General features: G+C 36.4%; 1 protein-coding gene across 3 annotated transcripts in view; it reads left to right on the top strand.

Annotated features, from left to right (window-relative positions):
- LOC108978317 (protein sax-3) overlaps nt 1–22,338 on the top strand; it is a 224,234-nt gene that overhangs the window by 124,355 nt on the left and 77,541 nt on the right. The gene's annotated exons all lie outside the window — the stretch shown is intronic.

The following is a 22,338-nucleotide window of genomic DNA, read 5'->3' as shown; positions in this document are numbered from 1 at the left end:
AAAAAAAAACAATTTCTCATTTTAATTAATACATAGTATTCACTCTCAAAAAGGCAAGGAAAAAAGGGAGAGTATGATGCCCTGCATAAATTTGTGGCATTCCTTTGTAATTTGTATTCTCTTCGCTAAATGCGCAACCAATGTGTGAATTGAGTTTGGTATTTTACACGGCATTTGTAACTGAACTTTTAAGTGCTAATTTGTGGCGCCCGATTTTGTTAGCAAGCTTGTTAGGTTAGTTTCAATGAGTGGTTGGCTTCTTACATTTCTGTTTCTTTTATCCTCGAGTTTTTTAGTATTAAATTTTGTATAAATTGAGAAATAGAGGGAGGATTCTCAATACTGCGTTAACTTCGATTCTATAACACTAACACTTGTAGTTTAGAAGTTTTTTCCACAGTACGTTCTTTTGGAGCCTATGCTTTAGCAAGCCATTAACAAAAGAATGCCCTTGAGGAAATTTAGGAGCGCTAGTTTTTTGTGTTTTAAGAAGGAAGTTTGACAATCCCTAATAAAATTTCCCATAAAATATGGATATGTGATCTTCAGTAATTCGATTACTCTGACATGACATAGCAAATAAAGAATGTAAAAATAACAATGTGTGGAGAGAAAACGAATATGATGGAGATTAATTCGCTCTCTTGAAGTCTTCAGGCTTGTGCGTTCGTGCGTTTGATCAACGTGATTCTAACCTTTCATCTGTTTTTTTCTATCTTCTCTTTTGGTACTTCTTTCCTTGATCGACTCCAAGCTTTTTTTTCCACAATTCCAGCGTTTTGGACGGATGTTCACACGCAAACGCCTCAATACGGCCAAATAGAACACCTTATTGACCGTCTGCCTCTCCGGAACAATTGTTGATGCTCAAACAACGAATATCGAAAAAACGATGAGCATCACCTGCCTACATTTTTTAGCGGCTTTGACTTTACCTTTTGTGGTTTCGGCTCATTTCTTTCCCTCCATTCCGATGACTGATGACTTGTTTGTAAATCAAGCTCATAAACCCATGTCTCATCGGCAGTTATAAAGCTCTCCACGAATGTGAGATCGGGATTCGCACGAACAAGCATGCCGAAAGAGACCAGTTCCTTCTTAATATAACGGCAGTCAGCTGGCAAAACTTTTGTATAGCTGCAATACATTTTTCAATTGGATAGGTGACCTATTTCCTCGATCTCAAAAAAATACAACTTCGAGTCATAAGAATCCTATTCAAGGTAAAATATTAAGATCAAAACGAAAAGAAGATCTATAAGAAATATAACATCAAAGAATGAGAAAAGAGATTTCCACACATTTAAACAATTTTTTATTGATTTTTATTCAGTTCCAGAAATCTAGAGGCCCTTGGTCGTGCAGCGTGCCCATTTAAGTTTAAATAACCTTCCTCTTCATAAAAAATCTCTTCTTTGTTGTTACTTTTAATTATTTATCCATCATCTCTTTCAAAGTTTCTTTAGAATATCTGAAACCATAACATATCTCATACGCGATCTAATGGAACTTAATGATTTCAAATGAAACAGAAAACAAAACTTTAATTACACCGCTAAAAGTATATCTCCTAGTGTTGTTGTGCAACATAAAACATCAATCTCCCACCTAGCGGTGGTTTGTAGTTGAACTTAATGCTAATGTTGAGAGATGAAATATGGAAGATGACTTTTGTGGTTGATATGATGAAAGTGAATTAAAGCGGAAAAATAGTAAAAGTGACGAAATGAAAACATCAAAATGCGAGAAGAAATAACAAACATAGCAACAACAAATAACAACAACTAAGTACCAGCAAGTGCGTGCAAACAAAGGCAGGAGCAAGCGCAGCAAGCCAAACAAACAAAAAGCTGCAACAAACAACAACAATTACACAACATAAACTCATCAATACGTAGTGAAGCACACTACGGTGCACAGTGAGAAAAAAATACGCACAAAAAAGTTTTGAGAAAATAGGTAAAAAATTAGTTTGTTTATTTTCAAAGGATTTGCCGAAGTTCAGCGCGTATTTTGACCGCAAGCAAAGTGTTAAAGCTTTGAAAGTTGCATAGCTGGCAAGATCAGCAACGCAATTTAATTGCGCCGCCATACACACGTCACTCAGTGATTGCTTGCAACAACGCAACTATGCTCAGGCATGAGCACACACAGCGTAGCAGGCACGTTTGTTAGGCAGTCAGTCAGTCAGTCAGTTAGTGAGTCAATCACTCACCTGACGTGGTAGTAATCGTAAAAGCGCCCGCTGCACCCTTGGTGGCCGAAGCGCCAACTTGTCCGCCTATAAAACCTATGCAATAGATACAATTTCACAACTTTCCCCCAGCTACCTGCCTCCACTGCCTGCTCTACTACTCTCTGTTACTTTGTGGCTGTGAGTGACTGTGTTCTTTGGTGAATCACCGATCAGTCAGCCGCTAGACAGATTGTTTGAATTTACTTTGCATTTTGATGAATTATTCTGCAAGGTGAATCGTAAATGTTTGCAGCAACAATAGCAACAATTATAATTAAAAGCACTTCAGCACTTTGTGGGTGTGGTTTTGTTTAGCAGATTTACTTTTATTATTTATTTTTTTTCGTTCAAGTGGTAACAATTTGCGCTTGCATGTGGAATTATTTCTTACTGTGAGGAGTTTATTACGAGGAATTACTGTGAAATGTACGATTTATTTTTAGTTATACCTTGAACATGGTATTCACGAAGTTTGTACTTCCCAAAAGAAAACCTCGAAGACCCTATAAAGTCGAGTTGAGTCGATTTGGTCCTGCTCGTCTGTCCGTCTGTTTTTATATACGAGATTAGTAGATCTGAAATTGCGCACTAATCATTTTCCCTTCGAGAAACTGTTACTTAGCTGAAATCGCCGATATCGGATATAATATATAGCTTCCTTACAAACTGAATGATGGGAATCAAATGCTTGTATGAAAAACTTTTTGATTTTAAAAGATATCTAAACGAAATTTAGCTAGGATTATTTTCCAAGGCAACATAAAATCTACCAAGAAAACGTTGAGATCGAACCAGGGTTTGTCCGGAAAGTAATAGGACTGATTCCGGTTTCGGATTCGGTTTACGGCGTTCCTAACTAACGAACGAAAGGCTGGTCGGTTGTCTCCGAGTACCTGGAGAGTCAGGACAAACATTATCGCACGACATGTTTCTGTGGTGAGTGGTGCAAGCCGAAAAGGCACCGTTCGTTAGAGCAGAGGTACGCGTACAATCAAAATTTGAACAACTGTGTGAGTGATCAACAATTTTTCGATAACGTAATTGCAAGTGACGAGTCATAGGACTCTGAGTATGATCCTGAGATAAAGAGGCAATTTTCCGAGTGGCACATGTCGGCGTCTCCTTGCCAAAAAAAGGGAAGAATGAGCAAATCCAAAGTGAAAACGATGCTCAAAGCTTTTTTTGATATTAAAGGCATCATCCTCCATCAATTTGTTCCTCGTGGATAAACCGTCAAAGCCATGTTATATTTGGAAGACCTCAAGAGACTCAAACGAAGGGTGGTTACACCACGACAACGCCGATTTTCTTGTGAACATTTACCTAGCCAAGTCCGGCATCCCAATGTTTCCGCCACCACCCTACATCCCAGATGTAGCCACGCCGGATGTTTTTTATTTCCTTGCCTGAAAAACCGATGAAAGACAAGCATTTTAGGACGACAGAGAGGATCCATGCAGTATTCACATCGGCTCTCAAGGCTATTCCGGAGAATTCCTTCCGCGACGTGTTCAACGTTTGGTAATCGAGCCGGCTGCATCAACGCAGAACGATGCTATTTTGAAAGTTTTTAAAAATTATAACGATTCATTCAATCTAATTTTTTTGAATCTACTACTTTCCGAACAAACCCTGTACATATGTAAATAATCCCCAACAGCTAAATTTAAAATATGAGTTCGCTAATTTCCTCCAATTGCAACTACTCAACGGCAAAGCATGTTGCCTCGCACACATCACCCGTGCCACATGAGAATCGTTGAAAACCACAGATTTTCTGTGACAAAAATACTTCAACAAGTCAACAACAAAAAGGAAGACGACGCCGCCGCTGAAATACAAGTGACACGACTGACATGTTGCAAGGCAGCATAAAGCAGGCGACGCCGAGCTTATGTCAGCAGCAGTCAGCAAAATATGGTAAATAAAAAGTCGGAAAAAATAAAGCATAAAATAAGGACTGAGCAAATGTGCGACAAATACTGACAAACATACTTGTATACTATATTTGTCAAAAACAATAAAAAAGCGAAAATCTTAATTTTACGCCGCATTAAAATTTGTCGCAAATGCCACATCACTTGCACAACGCGCGGTCTGCTTTTCGAACGCACACAGGCCGCGCAGCTGCCTCGCCCCCACTTTTGGGCACAAAAAGCATTCCCCAACCCATTAAAAATACATATACAGTTATTTTTGTTGTTTTGCTGGTGCTTGAGTTGTTGTGTCGTTAGTACATGCGACAATTGATGTTTCCTAAGTGTTGCCATGATAGATTTATGGCGCATAAATGACCCCGCCGTACTGTGTATATATAGGATCGGTGTGGCATAAACACCATACCATATATACATATTTATGTTTATAAATACTTGAGTATGAGCGCCATGTGCCTCGCTTGGCGCTTCCTCCATCTTTCTCCTTATATTTCTACAATATTTTCCGCTTACTCCACGCTCTGGCTGTCTGTCTGTCTGTCCGTTGGCTTATTTGTCGTGCTGGCAAAAGTGTCAACAAATGTTTGATTTTATATTCTTGTCGGCTCATAAGTGCTTTTGAGCAAATAAATTTGATTTTTTCCACAATGCAATAAAAAATAAAAAAACAGAAAAATGTGTTTTCCTCAATAGGCAAGCGTGCGCTTGGTATCTGAGAAATGAAACGAAATAATTCTGCATTAAATTGGCATGAGAAACTCGCATAAGTGTGCTTGTGTGTGTGTGTCTGCTTGTGAAGTGTTGTTGCGGCAGCGAATGTGTGTCAATAAGTTGGAGTGTTGAGCAAATGAGTTAAGTACTTATGTGGACTATTTACTGCTATGCGTTATGAATATGAGTCAATACATTTGTGCGTTCACTTATTTAAAAGCAAAATCATATTTACACTCGTACTTTTATTGACTGAAATGAGAATTATGTCAATATGTTCATGTAAACTTCATGCTCGATTGCTTCATTTACATATCTATACATATTTGTAATATGTATATGTGTATTTCTGTTGTGAGAAAATTTTTAAGGCACACAAACGACTTGAAGAAAATTCTTGTATTAAACATACATACATATGTACAAGGTGCTTTACAAAGTAAACTAAACTTAAAAAAAATAAAACAGAACAAGTGGTTTTTTGGGAAAATCAATTTATTTTATTCCAAATAGTCTCTTTCTGCTTCAATACACCTTTTGGCATGGCCCAAAGGCATGTCGAATAAGTGTTTTAGCTCGTTGGCCGGTATTGCCACCAGTATGCCGGTGCAAACCTTTTGAATAGCCTCTACGTCTTCATGGGCAAATAATCGGTCACAAGTTGTCCTTCGAATGTTGGATTCTGAGCAATTTTTGGTCGTTAGTCAATTTGTGCGGTACAAACCGTGCGCACATCTTTCGTAAGCCCAAATGTTCGGTCAAAATACGATAAATCGATGTTTTGGAGATGATCAATTCCATTTACATGAATTTCAATGATGATTTCGGCTGATTTTTGATGAATTCACGCACAATTTCGATGGCTTGTTGATAGTTATTAACTTGATCACGACCACTTTGAAAACGTTGAAACCACTCGTGCACTCTGCTACGGTATAGGTATTCGTCGTCATAAACTTGTTTCATCAATTAAAATTTTTTCCAATTTTAAAACAAAATTTAATATCAGCTCTTTTTTCGAAGTTAATTTTCGTACCGATAACACAAACATACTGACACTGAAACCCAATAACTTCATTTTTAATCAATGAAATGTCATGAAATTCTGACTGGAAAACCGATAAAGATAGCAGATTCTAATGCATCCGTCAACATATAGATGGCGCCACCAGTCCTTGTAGTACTTACATATAAGTATATACTATACATATACTACATAAACTGTATGTAATATATATTTCTAATATTTTACCAAAAATTAGACAACTTAAAGTACTATAACTTGATTCCAAATGATAATATATAATTAAAGAATTTTGTGTATAATACCGATATTATTAGAAGAACTACTCAGCTGAAGCCTTTGTAATTCCATTAAATTTGTTTTCATTTACTTTTCTATTTTTGTTAGTAACTTTTTTCCACAAACTTTTACGATACTTTGTAGTTCATTCTTCTGCAAATTTGTGCATTTTTTGTAAGATAAATGTACTAAATTTACCTCTAATTGTTTTAAATTTATCATACAACACGCTAATTATCCAACTAATAGTTAAGTTGCATTAAATTATTGTAAATTTCTCCATGCAACTTTGGGAAGTACAAATATAAATAAATATTTACTAAATTAGTTTAAAAAGGAAGAAAGTTCCAAAAGTTGGTTTGGCAACTCGGATTTGACTATGTTGAAAGAAATCTTTTACTAACAAAAAATAAGCACTTATAATACGACAGTTACTTCCCTCCAAACCGTAAAGCATTTTGAATATTTAAAATTAGGTGCATCGGCCTCCCTGGAAAAAAATTTTTTTTTTTTGTTTAAAATAATGCAAATGCTTAACGATTACGAGCTTTTATTCAATCTAAATTGAAGAGTATTTCTCGTGTATGCTACTACGCCAGAAAAAAAACTCCTATGAGAAAAAAAAATACATCAAAACTTTGTTCAAAATTTTAAATTCCTTCATTTATTTTTCAAAACGTATTTAGTATAAAAGGATGCCCATTGGCCCCAATATATGTACTTGTGCCAACGTTTTTTTAAATTCGCGAACATATTTTCAGTATTTTATTATACTCTCGCAACAAAGTTGTTAAGGAGAGTATTATAGTTTTGTTCACATAACGGTTCTTTGTAAATCCTAAAGCTAAAGGAGTCAGATATTGGGTTATGTATACCAAAGTGATCAGGGTGACGAGTAGAGTTCAAATCCGGATGTCTGTCTGTCCGTCCGTCCGTGCAAGCTGTGACTTGAGTAAAAATTGAGATATCATGATGAAACTTGGTACACGTATTTCTTGGCTCCATAAGGAGGTAAAGTTCGAAGATGGACAAAATCGGCCCACTGCCACGCCTACAAAATGGTGAAAACCGAAAAATTATAAAGTATCACAACTAAGCCATAAATAAAGATATTAAAGTGAAATTCGGCACAAATTGGCCAAATGGCCCCTTCTAAGTTTTTTGTACATATCTCGGAAACTACTACAACTATGTCAATAAAACTCTATAGAGCGTTTCCTTCAGGCATTTCCATATACAGTTCTAAAATAGAAGAAATCGGATAATAACCACGCCCACCTCCCATGCAAAGGTTATGTTGAAAATCACTAAAAGTGCGTTAACCGACTAACAAAAAACGTCAGAAACACTAAATTTTACGGCAGAAATGTCAGAAGGAAGCTGCATCCAGGCTTTTTTTAAAAATTGAAAATGGGCGTGGCGTCGCCCACTTATGGACCAAAAACCATATCTCAGGAACCGATTTCAATGAAATTCGGTATATAATTTCTTAGCAGCCTGATGACCTGTACGAAATATGGGTGAAATCGGTTTACAACCACGCTTTCTACCAATATAACGTATTATATATACATTAGGAACCAATGATGATAGCGGAATAAAACTTTACAAAAATACGGTACTTGAGCTGAGGTATCCCTTGCGGAATAATTGTCGTGGTCGTACTATAACTTTTTAAGGTCCCTGACATCGAACACGAAGAACTCAGTGCCTAACCTAACCTAACCTAACCTAATTTTTCACTGAAAATATCGGTAAATCTCTCAGATATTTTCATTTAATTCAGAGAGATACTCTCTTAATAAAGTTGCTAATAATGGTATATATCGTTAGTTATAGTATGGTTACATATTCCAAAGTGATCAGGGTGATGAGTAGAGTTGGAATCCGGATGTCTGTCTATCCGTCCGTGCAAGCTGTAACTTGAGTAAAAATTGAGATATCTTGATGAAACTTGTCATGCGAGAGTATAAAATGTTCGGTGACACCCGAACTTAGCCCTTCCTTACTTGTTATAATATATGTAACTCATCAGGGTAGTTCTAAGTCTCGTATTTGTAGAGACATATGACATATTACTACTACCTACATATGTAGCTAAATAAAAGCTTAAGCTTTAAAGTTAGTAATAGTTAAATTAGAGGTAAACGACGCTTTACTTAAAATGCTTATTGAATATAATCCTAGTTTTTTACAGTTTTGTTTCGAATTCTTATTAGTATTGAACTCAAACAATTCTCTATATGAAAATATTGTTAGACGATGATAGGGTGGCTCCTAGTGGCCGCTTTAAAATTTTGGTACTAAAGCGGTCTAAATCTGTGATAATCAGAAAACTTCTGTTCCATATTTTTTAACAACGAAATAATATTTTTGGCTAATAGGAATGGAAATTTCGCTGACGGCGACTTGCCAGAAGCTCCGGGAACTTGATTGAGAAATTCTTATCCAATTAATAACCTGCTCCTGTCTAAGCCGAATGACTTTACTAATGTAAAATTGTTCTTAATATAAGCTAATGAAAATCGTAAAATTCGCCAAGTCGTCCATATGAAATGTTAGTCCGAGTTCCTGCAAACCGGTGAATCGACTCCTCACGACCTTCGTGTCTACTCTATTCGGCCGAATATTATCCAATAATGAATGCTGCGTCTCAAGAAGAGTAATGGTGTTGTGAATAATACGCTCAGTAGGCCAACTATATAGACCATAAGGTGAGCGTAGCGCCCTAATGGCATTCTTTACTGAACTTAAATTTTCGTAATAAAGTTGAACGTTTTGTAAACGTTGTTAAAGGCTTAATTCTATAAATGATGAATGCGAAACAATACAGAACAAAAATAAAATTGCTGCTTGACAAGACTCTCGCGTGATCTGTCATAAAAAAAGGCTATTGAAAAGAGTACATCTACTTTGATTACCCGTTTTTATACGTATGTGCGTAATTGGGTATAAATTTGTAGCAGAAAATTAAAAAAGTATGAACTTTTTGATTTGTGAATCGAAAGAAAAATTTTCGTTAAAAAAAAAAAATATTTCGAGAAAATATGAGCGCTGATCTTTTGTTATGATCTTGTGACTCTTGTACTAATTGTACTAATAAAAGGATAATTGATGTTTTGAAACAGAAACAGAAACTCTTGATTTTTCTAAGTTCTAAATTTCCAACAGAAAGAAGATTCCAGTGTTCCCAAAACCAACTAAGTATTCCATGCACTGTACGAATTCGTCAGTGTCGCGAGATGCGAAAAAAGTCAACAGCTTTGCAACGTGAGAAAAAGTTCAGAATGAAGCCCAAATCGAGGAAACCATAAATTAAGTAAATTTGTTACTTTTTTTTAAATCTTGAAGTACAGTTAATAAGTGTGTGCAATAAATTCAGCCGACATTTTATAAACATATTTTTTTATTTTTTATTTTTATTTTTGTTTTGTGCATGTTTATATGTTATATGTGCATAACAACTTAAAGAAAGCCAACACAGCGGGTTGCAATGAGGATGCGATCGAGCGTGAAAGAATTGGCGTAAAAAGCGACCGCCCGTGGCGTTATCAATCAACACCAATTCAATGCAACATTTTGAGGCAACAATAAGAAGTACGGGAATCGGAGCAACGACGACGAAGAGCATAACAACAGCAGCATAAAGCAGTATATGCGAGAACGAAGAATAGCAAAACCCAAGGCAACTCGCTTATCGTGCGCTGTACTTAAAGCACCGTTACGCCCGCTTGCAACACGAGCGACGCGTATCAAGCAAAAGCTTCAATTTGTGGATGAAAATAAAAAATGACAAGAAATACAAGTAATGTTGCAATGCGAAACCCGAATGCGCTTTATACGCAATATTGCAGCATGTGGCATATAGCGCAAGTTTGTGAAAAAGTGAGTAAATTAAAAAAAGCAAAGTACATGCGTAAAAAGCCGGTACCATATATGCAACGAAAAGGGTTCATCTCGGAGGTGGAAGAAACTGTGGCAGCTTGTAGCTAAAAGGCTTCAACGAAAGTGTGCATGTTGCAACAAATCACTGTTGTGGCAGCTAATATGCCAAGCCGCATATGCAAGTCATTTGTTCCGGCTACTTGCAACAAAAGCGATTGCTGTTGACAGCGCCAATACTACACGATTTGCTGCAGCGATGAATAACGCTGTTGCAAGTGGTGCAATTTGCAACACGAGTGCACATAAGCTGATGAATTGTTTACAATTCATCTGCGCGGTAAAGTGCTGACTAGTTGACGGACGTACCACAAGCGATTGCTGCAAAGCCAATAGCGTATGTGCACAACACACCAATGTACTCACAGTATGCTGTACTACAGATGTGGGATAGCCACTGAAGTGCAGAAAATCATGGTAAAACGCTGATTGACAAATGTGCAACGAAAGCCGTAGATTTTTATGTGGCATGTTGCTGATAGCGCAGATTTTTGTTGAAAAGTTGCCACACACGTTGGCTGCAACATGGAATGTGCTGCAAGTTACTTGCAACAAAAACTGTCGCTCTGCCACTAGAGTCAAAGTTGGGAGGCGCATAAAAATCGTAGAAAAATTGCAAGTAGATTTGATAAGAGTGCAACCTTTGAGGCAGGTTGCAAGTTTGTAAACGTAAGTATGCACATACATACATGTGTATATGCACAGCGCCTCAAAGCAAATTTATTTCTGCTTCATTTCACGTCAACACATTTGTGCTCGTGACTTTTGGCCTTGGCCACGAAAACATGCATACACTACTCCCCGATAGTCATACATGCAATACTAATAAAGATTTGCCGGTAGCGATGGGCGTTGCCACCTTCGCTTGCTGTTGCATGCATTTCATTGATGCAATCATTTGCAGCGTTACAAGATCAGCCATAAGTAATGCCAGATACAATTTAGTGTACATGTGCAGTGCAGTGCAGTTATGACAGCGTTCGTGGCATTCAACATGGAATATGTGGCATACACAATGCAGGTCATTCCGTTCGAAAATGCGGAAGAACTGTGTGGCACGAATTGGTATTATATGTGAACTCTCACAATATATGCGATTATTTCATTTGCTGCATAAACAATTTCTGAAACGTGCATGTCCGAATCTGGGTTGAAATGATTTACCTGCCCAATCGTTTGCGCGAATCCTCCTCTCAACACATTATTTAGCGATTAACCCCCAAGTGTTGCGATGCCCTCATGACGTGCGCTAGTGTGTGTGTGAGTGTATGGGTGAAAATTGTAGCTTCCAGCGCCACATATCTGTTACAGCATAATAGTTACTCCTGACTGCCACCTTTCATTACCACAATATTTTGATATTAATAGTCAAGAAATACTATGGGTGTAATGTAAATTTTGGGACTGATGTTTGGTAGTAAAACAGGCTGAACCAATCAACTTTAATCAAAACTTTGTGATCTTTTTATGAACTTAACCTTAAATTTACTTTAACATCGATCTCAATCTCAATTTCATCATTAATATCAATATCAATGTCAATATCAATATTAATATCAATATCAATATCAATATCAATATCAATATCAATATCAATATCAAACTCAATGTCATTATCAATCTCAATCTCAACCTCAACCTCAACCTCAACCTCAACCTCAACCTCAACCTCAACCTCAACCTCAACCTCAACCTCAACCTCAACCTCAACCTCAACCTCAACACTCAACCTCAACCTCAACCTCAACCTCAACCTCAACCTCAACCTCAACCTCAACCTCAACCTCAACCTCAACCTCAACCTCAACTTCAACCTCAACCTCAACCTTAATCTCTCTCAAATCTCTTACTCTGGACCCACTGTACCTTGCCGCCGAAGGCCATCGGTGCTTCAATAGCAGCAAATATTACTCTACTGATTTTTCAAGTTCCATTGCAATTTTCTCTAATATATGAGGCATGATGCCCGCAAACACACACATTCTCAAGTAAATATAATATGTGCACCCATATACCATATGTCATTATTTGTATATATATTATCCGCAACAGCCAGCTAACCTTTTCGGCTGACAGTCCGCAACCGAAACCGTGGCAACTGATGCAGATGTTAAAGATGTGCTGCAACCGATAACTCGATATGCTCATGCACAACAACAAAAGACATAACAATGCCGCAGCGCAGTTCAAACCACCATGCCACATCAGCGCAACGCTACAGCTATAGCAACAGCCGCAAGCTACCGCAGAACAACGCGTGCCGCAATCGCATATTACGTTGCAAGGCTCCGCAATCTACCACATACACACAGACTTGCAAAACATCCGCGTGTAGCTACACCGCAGTTGGCAACACACGCGCGTTGTTGTTGCATTTTTATTTTCCATCATCATCAGCACTTTGCGGCTACAACTTTTTCGTGCCTTGCCCCACCCCAGTAGGTACGAAGAGCGTGCAATTTGAGGCGCTGCAAGTGAGTGTTGCCCTGCCACCGCCTCAGAGGTTAAAGTGTACGCTCACAAACTACTTCTACTTCGCTGTCTTTCTTCAAGTTGTCGGTGCCTGGTCACAACCTCAGGTGATGCTTACTCGCGTATGAAACAAACGAAACGTTGTTCGCCAAGTGGGTGTTTACGCGCGCCCAACAAAAACAAAAACTCATCAACGCTGCATCTCTATTGTGTGGCATGTGTTTATGGGTTATGACGTGGCGCTGGTGCAACATGCCACAGTTTGTGCTGCTGCTGCTGCTGCGGCATTCATGTGCCGAGTGAGTGCACCTTTGCGGCGCGTTTGGTGAGTGGAGGAAAGCTTTGTTGCCTGCAGTAGCGTGTAAATTGCTGGAAATTTGCAATTTCACAGCAGATTTCTATGCGCTTGCAATAATAGTTTTCCATTGCTTGCGTCTTTTATTTGGTTTTTATTGATTTTTAGGTAGGTACGGTGCTATTTGTTGGTTGTTGGCACTGATCTGACGATTGGTGTAGTTGTTGGTGCTTTCAGTTTCAATAATTTGAACAGCGTACAGTAAGTTTGCTACGAAGTCTTGACTCATAGAAAGTCGGAGACACTTGCAACCGAAGGCCATCGGTGCGACGCTGATATATATATTGGTAAATTTAACCAAGTTCGTCTGTATTTAAATGTGCGAACTAATTCCTAAGTTCTAAAATATCAATAAGAGATTTTACACAAGCCCTTCGTTTGTTCAAGAAGCTGAACATTTGCCATTATAAGATATATCCGCCATACAAACGAACCGATTTAAAACGATTTTTTGTATGGAAGATTTTGTTATTTGACAAGATGTCTTCACATAACTCAGCACAACTATAGCTAGTAAACGCCATACAAACTGACCAATCAAACTCAAGATCTTGTAAGGAAAAATTTCTTGTTTGATAAGATATCTTCAGAAAGTTTGGAAAAAATTGTTCAGATCGGACCACTTTAGCACATAGCTACCATACAAACTGATCGCACCAAAAAAAGAAAATACCTTTTTATAACATTTAAAATGCACCTTTGTCGGGTACTTAAGCTACGTAAGAATCGAGATTAACGGGTTTTAATTTTTTTTTTTTTCAAAAATTCAAACAAAAAAGTTCGAACTTCGAATTTCGAATTAAATTTCGAACTTAGTCTCATAAGTACTAACTCTAAATTAAAGTCATCTCAAACTTTTATTTCAACTCAAAAAAATACTCAAAGTTAAATTCTATTTTAAATATAGCTCAGAATTTGAATTCTACACAAACGTAAGTCTAAACTAAATGTTATTGCAAGCTTGAAATTTTAAAACTAAATTAAAACTAAACTAAAAAATTTAACTCAAAATCGACATAAGCATAATTCAAGTTTTGAATAGAAAAGATTACATTTAAAAAGTTCGAAATATTTAGACTCAACTCTCAGTCTCAAGCATTCACAAAAAGTGCAACGCTAACATAAAAAACTTATCACACTATTCATAGTTTACACTCCAACTTAAGGTCAACTTTAAAAATATCTCAAACATCCAACTCAACTCATTCAAAAATCTACGAAACTCTAATATTAACTCAAAACAATGTATCGCAAATTCAATTAGAGCTACATATGTGCAGCCACACACGTTAAATTCGAATTTAATAAATTGTGATTAGTGGCTGTAAGTTATCACCTCATAGTTTAGCGTGACAGTTTCTATTCGCTTACCACATGGAAAAGGTGCTGCTCGAACTTCTTTTAACAGTTAACCCAGAAATATACTATAGTTCTTCCCCATTTCCTGCTTCGAACGTTAGTTTATTTCGCTATTTCTTTGCATTATTTTCATATTCCTTTTCACTCGCTTAACGGCATTTCACTTTTCAAAACTTTTGTTTAACATATTTTATGGCTTAACTTCCAGCATCAGCACCATAATTGCACTAACTTAACCTCACATTATTCGCACATGCAAACACACATAGAGTACATACAACGGACATACGCACGCACTAGCGCACGACGACTCCATTTGGCTCATAAAACTTAATTTAATTTAACAAAATGGCTGCACTGCTCATTCGCCAATAATTACTTTGCCAATTACAGCTGCGAAAAGTTTTTACACAATCAATTTTCATTCAAAATAACAGATCAATAACTTTTCCAATCAACCCAATTTGTATAAATCCTTCAATTGCATTGCAGCTTTACGCAAACAGCAACACCAACAACAACAACAATAAGGTGGGGGAAACATATGTATATATCGAGAGAAACCCGAAGCTAATCGACATTTGTTTTCATAAGTGCTGAGCGCATACACCAGGCTACGCTTAAGACTCTAGCAAGCAACAACAAAAATAAGCATTTCCATTAAGCTAAGAAATGCAGGAGGGTTGCACACACACATATATACGCATCTATAGTATAGTATATTAGCACCCCCGCCTCGCGTCTTTGGTTTATTGCTTTAGTTTAGTCTAAAACAAATAAATCGAGTTGTAAATTACAGCTTAACACTTTTCAACCCCGTTAAATGGCCGTGCACCTATACATAAATAGGTACAAACAAATTGTATGTAAGAAAGTGCAAGCACATAGAGTGTGTGGCTGTTTGGCGCTGTAAACCTATTCAACTGCAATTTAAGCCACTTTTCCTGCGGGTGGTTGTTTGGATTCAGGAGTTAGTTGAGCTACTTTGCTTTTATTGCAAAGCGTTTACCCTAATCCTTGCGTGGAGACTTGCATACACGTGACTGTACGAATTGTTTACCAAGCGTGCAAAATGAGGTTGCCAGATGTGTGGATTTTTTGTATGGTTTCTAATATGTAGGCAACGTAATATTTTCTTATCAACAGAAAAGTTTAAAGTACCGAATTTTTTTTTCGGGATCCTGAAAATCGCGGGATTGGAGTTACTGTAATTTCTCTTTTTTTGTAAAATGGTAATATAAAATATTGGAAAATTAAATTGCTGACTAAATAAATAAAAAAGTTTCGGGATCCCGAAATTAAAATATTCGATCCCGAAATATTTATATTGACCGAAAAGCGAATTTTACGTTGAAAATTACGAAATTTATTTTTCGGGATCCCGATTGAGGGTCAAGTATTTTGTATTTTTTTGTAAAATGGTAATATAGAATCTTAGAAGAAGAATTGCTAAAAAAATATATTAAAAAGTTTGCGAAATTTATTTTTCGGCATCCCGAAATTTCGGCATTATGGTTAACGTATTTTATATATTTTTGTATAATAGAAGAAAAATTAGAAAAAAATTGCCCACAAAATAAAAAACCACGTTCAGGATCCCGAAATCAAAAATTTTAATCCGGAAATTTATATACATATGTACATATGTGCTTAACACGTTACTAATTTGCTAATCAAAAAATTTTCTTATAAAATATTATTTTAAATTTTTAACACCTCTAAACAATCTGGTAACTCTCTACAACCGTATTCAGTTTAAAAAACTCCTTTGCCTGCTGACTCATGCACCAATCAAGAGCAGCCAAAGCGGCGATGGGCGAACGATGAACTGCCAAGCTGACGAACCCCAACATGCATTTATTGCAAAACTTTTCCAATTATTTTCCCAATTTTCACATTTAGCCCGAAAAACTTGTTGGGCCAAATTGAGCGATATACGTCAATGCAATGTGCTTTAGACACCCCACAGCCCACCGCTCTGCACCGAGTTTTGCACCCAGTGAAGCGCTGCTTACTTGCAGCGGAGACTCTCCACGCTTTTGTTTTCGAGTATGTGGCATGCGTAGCTCATAAGTATATATGTTGCTATGTACGTTTGTCAGAATGTGCCTTGAAAAAGTGCTTGAGACTTGCACAACTCCTTTGCCGCGCATTCACTCACTCACTCCTTCAGCACCGCTGGTCTTGTTTCATTTCCGCCTTTGACGCCGTCTCACCTCAGCTGCGCACATACCCACACGCTCACACGCGCCACCAAACAAACTTCAATTAGTGCAAACAACACCGCAGCCGCATCAATCAAGCGGAAATAAACAACGGTGTGCTTGCTGGCTGGCTGACTGGCGCTGGGCAAGAGGAGAGTTCGGTTATTTGCCCAGCGAACTTGAGCCAATTGCTACAAGCACACATTCGCTGACACACGTATGTACATACATAAGTACTCGTGCTTAAGGAGGATTGAGAACTGCAGTGTGTAAAAMAAAAATAAATAAATAAGAAAATGCAGCAGAGAAGCTTGGCTTAACAAGCTCACGAAGACTGAAACACACACATACGACACAAACAAAACTCAGCACCAGCTTGTGCACCCTGTATGCAACATGCATGACGACACACATAATCCTGCGGCTAAGAACTAATAAGTCAATCAAATTGCCTTGAGTTTCAGTGTTGATTTCTGGCAAACAACAGCTATAACAATACAATAATAATAACAACTGCAATAACTTAAAACTCTRCGAGTAATAAGGCGAAGAGTCACGAACTCAGTTTTAAATGGCTGCAACTCCGAAATATAATACTTCAGCGTATAAAGCACGTGTGTGTCATTGTATAGGTTTGTGTGCATGCTCACTGGTAAAAATATATATAAAATGATTTGATTTACACCCCATTTTCGCGCATTGTTTACACTCACTGCCAACTCCTCGACACTTGGTGAACTGTATCTCTTTCTTTATTTGCTCATCTGGTTCACGCAGTTTTATTGCTTTACTGCACGACTGCCTAGGGCTCTTGATATAAAATTAACAAAAACAGCAACACATGGCGCTTAAACGTGAAAATAAACACGTCTGCTTTGGGCGCTCACAGGCTGTTACAATTTTTGACATCTTGCTTATTAAATGAAGAGAGAACAGAAGGGATCATTCGGAGCACTTTAAAATACATACATACATATATCTATCTCGTTTAATTTTCAACTTAAGGCAGATTTTTAACTTATTGCTAGTGTTAGTCTTGCATAATAATAAAAAATAAACATATTTGAGGCAATTACTTCAACCATAAATCTTTTTTCCATTCACGGTATAAATTGTTCTAGTTTTCCTCTCAAAATAACAGTACTACCAATAGTTACGATCGCTAAATATAATTATAAAAATCAACTATAAGCAAGTTCTAGAAATTTGGCCAAATGTTTCCTAATAAACGAAAGTTAAATTATAAGTTCTTAAGTCTCGATATATATTTTTCAAGATCCCGAAAATTCGAAAATTCACGAATGGGTGCATTATTATTTAATTTTTCTGAAGAAAAAATTTCTAAAAACACATAGTATAGTGTTATTTCGTAATTTAAATATTTTTCGGGATCCCGAAAATTCGGGATTGGGTGTATTATTTTTTCATTTTTCTGGAGAAAAATTTTCTGAATAGTATAGTTATTGTATAGTTATTTTGCAATTTAAATATTTTTCGGGATCCCGAAAATTCGGAATTGGTTTTAACATTTTTTTTATGTTTCTGAAGAGTAATTTTCTAAAAAAATATATGGAGGTATTTTGAAATTTGAATTTCAATTACGGCTGCAGGAGATTATTCCAAGCGTCAAACATTAGTGAAGTGCAACATCGAAAAAGTTTTGAGAAACAATAATTTCAGTTATATAACGATTTAATTACTCCCGAAGTTAAATTTTCTTTTTTTACTCTATAAGCCAGCTTTGGTTATTCTTTATCTTCTTCTTCACAGAGAATCAATCGACCCTTTCACTAGCTCTCCCTCTATGATTTTTTAAGGCTTTTAATTTTTCTCGCAAATCCCAAAGAACGCAGTAGTCTCAGGAACCACGTGATCTTACTTACTTAATTATCGCAAATACTCACCCATGGCTGTCTCTTATACACATCTTTTAATTTTTCTCGCAAATCCCAAAGAACGCAGTAGTCTCAGGAACCACGTGATCTTACTTACTTAATTATCGCAAATACTCACCCATGGTGCCTCCTTCACTTTGCAATGAAAACCCACAAGGCAGTAGCCACTTCATTCCTTACTCCTTCGCTATTTACCCTTCGTCACCTGCCTGTCCAAATTTTAGACTGATATCCCAAAAACTTTACTAAATTGGCTTACCTCGTCACTCTGATCTTTCAGATATATATTTTATAGGATGACGGACATTACATTCCAGTAATTGCAAAACTTCGCGGCCAACTTATTTTATGGGAACAAGCACAGCCTCAAAAAGCATAAACCGCGCAAAGAGCATAGAAATAGACATCTGGTATTTTTAACGATTATTTTTTATTATCGAAAGAATTTATTACTTCATATTGTCTACGAACTCCCACTCCTTCACAATTCAACACCTTTTCGTACAAATTTCTATCGCATAAACTAGGAAACGTTGAATATTTTCGTGTGCATTTGAGTAAATGAAATTAAACTTTATCACAGACAAAGGCGAACAGCACTGAGAATTCAGCCAGAAGCCATACAATAAGCACAGACCATTGTCATTTATTACTATAGAATGCTTTTTGGGGCTAACGAAATATTTGCAGCATCAAATCAGCCATTGTAAAATAATTAGACACGCTATGATCTGCATTGCCATGGAAGCCTCTAATCAGCTTTATAACAACAATGGCGCTGGCTTGTCTGTCAAAGCACAATCAATCCACCTATTGTGCTATAGAAATTATTAGCCTATTTAATGGGCATATTTAAATGTGAACAAAGCGCTGATAAATGACTGTTGGCCTTCTGGTTTCAGTGCGCTACAAACATATTTGCATAATTGAATAGACGAGACCATTCTAAGAGCTGCTTTGTGTTGTTTATAAAACTCTCATTTTATAAGATTCCATTGAGGCAACTCCTTTTGTGGTGAAAAAATTTCGAAATTTATTATTAGAATGAATATATGTATGAATTCTGTGAAATGCTGAACTTTGTAACATAGAAATAATGTATTTCTGGTACAGAAATAGTGGAAATACTATATTTCTAAGAAAAACCCACTACAAAATTAATGAGCTAATAATTTCTCCACACCTTAAGGCTAAGCACATAGTGAACCACGGAAGTTAGTAATGACAATATCGAAAAAAAACTCTAAAAAATTTATTTATAAGCTTCATAGGCATTGCACAGTATACACACAAGGAAATAAAGACCGCATTGTTGCAAAATATATCATTGCAGACCCTTGAATTATTTCTCTATTTATCTAGCTTTATGTTATTATACATTCCTGTTTTATTTGTTTTATAGCATGTTTACTTAACAATTTTTAACACTTCAAAGTTTACATTGATTCTACGATTTTATAGCTTTGCGCTGCTGGGTACCCTTCTTCATATTTGAACCCCAGCTTCTCACACTCGTTATTTTATTACATTGTAAAATGTGCTGCTTCAATGCTTCAGTAAATAAAAAAACAACAGTTTTTGAGAATTTATTGCTTACAATTGACGCCAAATGCCATTAAGCATTGTCTACTTTTAGGCGCTCAAACCAAATCAGCTTATGCTGCCATGCCAGCACTTAAATATAGACAATACAGTTGAGTCCATGCACTTTTGCATACTTCGTAGCGTGGTTCAAAAGTCTTGAACCTTTTTGCTAAGCGTCACACTGTCAATATGGACTTGGTGAAAAAGTGCTACAAACTTGTTGTTGCCTACATGCAAATAAGCTACCTTTAAAATTTTCCAGCCTTATTGCGCTTTTCGTTGAAATTCTGGTCTTTATTGCTTTCTTACAATGGCTTGAGGCATACTTTTAGGCGCACTGCAGGCATAGGTAGTAAATATATGTAGCTTATTTATACATATGCAAATATACAAAAAGATAATAAATTTAACAAGATAATAAATTTAACAACCGCCAATTAAATTTATACTTTTGTTTATTTTTATAACGGTACATTTGTTTGCATGTATGTGTGTGTAGCTTTGTTACTCCCCTCTTTTCTTTAAATTTACTTTTTATTGTAACAACACCGTGTGCAGCCGCTATAAAATGGGGTCATTAAAAAATGTGAAAAGAAATGCCTGGTCAAGCCAGCGCCGAAACACATACATACATACATACACGTGTCTGCATGTATTTTGACCATTCTCCGCCGGAAGGTGCTTGGGTGGGTGGGCATTAGCGATTTAAATTTTGTTTCGAGCTGCAGATTTTTTATAGCGCCAACTCGTGTTGCACATACTAACACATAAACGTTTATTTATTACAACGACTGCGAATAAAAACAACAACAACTAGGAAGAAATGTAAAAGGCATACAAATCGTGTTTAACTTTTAACTTTTAATGCCGTCTTGCATAAATCTTCATTTTACTCCACAAAAACACTCACAATTACAAAAACAGTAAAGCGCCGAGATCTTGTGTGGCACATTGTTTGCCAGTTTAAATGCCTGCCATTTTATTAGAACATAAAACAGGCACTGACATAAAGCAGCTACTCCACTTCCAATCTCTCTCTCTCTCTCTCTCTCTCGCTCTCTTCGAATTGCTAGTTAAATTGGATTCTCTTACACGTGCGTATGTGTACTGTTATACAGTAGCTGTTGTTGCGCAGTGTTAGTTTGTTCAGGTAGCATATAAAAAGCAGCAGGTGTATCCAATTACCAAATTTATACTCGCATAAATTTGAGCACCTTAATTTATGCTCTATTGTTGGGAATTTTCGAATGAATTTTGAATTTCGTACGAATTTTGATATCAAAGCGCTTTACTGGTAATTGTGAATAGAAAGTTATAGCACGCGGTTGTGTAATTAGGAGGTATTGCTCAGGTAAAATTTAATTAAGTGGGTTGTTTTCGTATTGAACAAGGTGTTTCGGACATAAAAATGCGGAGTTTGTGAAAGAAAAACAAAAAATGTGGTCTAGTATTTGAAAGGAAAAGAAGATGAGAGAGCATATATTGATGTTTGAAAAAGCAAACAAGACGTCTCAGATGGTTGAAACATTTTTAATTTTTTTTTTTTTTTTTTTGTTTGAAATATATTTAGGAAAAATTACGAAATTTTGAAGCATGGTTTTAGGCATACCGACAACTTCAACGCATCTTTGATGAATAATAGAGCATATATGTAGGCTTAGAAACAAGAAAGGAAACTAAAGAAGCAATTTTATGTTCATCAATGACATGTAGAGTTTTTAGAGGGTTCAACAGTATAATTCTGAAAGTAATTAATTAAAAAAAAAAATTGAGGAAGAAATTTAAATATTGAAGCATTTTTTTAGGACTATAAAGTCTTATTCCCGTTTCGTTAGCTGACAGATATATTTAAGAAGGGCATGTACAAAATTCAAAGCGATCGCTCCAACCTTACCAACCCTGAAACAGCGTTTTGAAGGCCGCTAATACTCTATTAACATTTGCTTACAAATACGTTCTTCTTCTTCGTTTGGTCTGTTTTTTCCTTCTTTGAAACTATTTTGTGGATCAACTTCAAATTAAAAAACAAAAAAATTCAATATTGAATATAAATCCTTCAACAAAATATTAATTTATTTTTATCCTCAACTGATTTAAAAAAATAAAACAATTTTGCTTAACTCGAACCCGGCTTACCAATTCAATGCATAATATTCGGTTTTCAGCGGAAACCTTACCAAATTTGAGTTATATTTTCCTAAATATTATATCGGGTGATTTTTTAAGAGCTTGATAACTTTTTTAAAAAAAAAAACGCATAAAATTTGCAAAATCTCATCGGTTCTTTATTTGAAACGTTAGATTGGTTCATGACATTTACTTTTTGAAGATAATTTCATT

Source organism: Bactrocera latifrons, unplaced genomic scaffold (assembly GCF_001853355.1).
Source record: "Bactrocera latifrons isolate USDA-ARS-PBARC rearing strain unplaced genomic scaffold, ASM185335v1 scaffold_12, whole genome shotgun sequence".
NCBI classification, from domain to species: Eukaryota; Metazoa; Arthropoda; class Insecta; order Diptera; family Tephritidae; genus Bactrocera; species Bactrocera latifrons.
The sequence above is the reverse complement of the archived record's forward strand: the minus strand, read 5'-3'. Positions and strand labels throughout refer to the sequence as shown.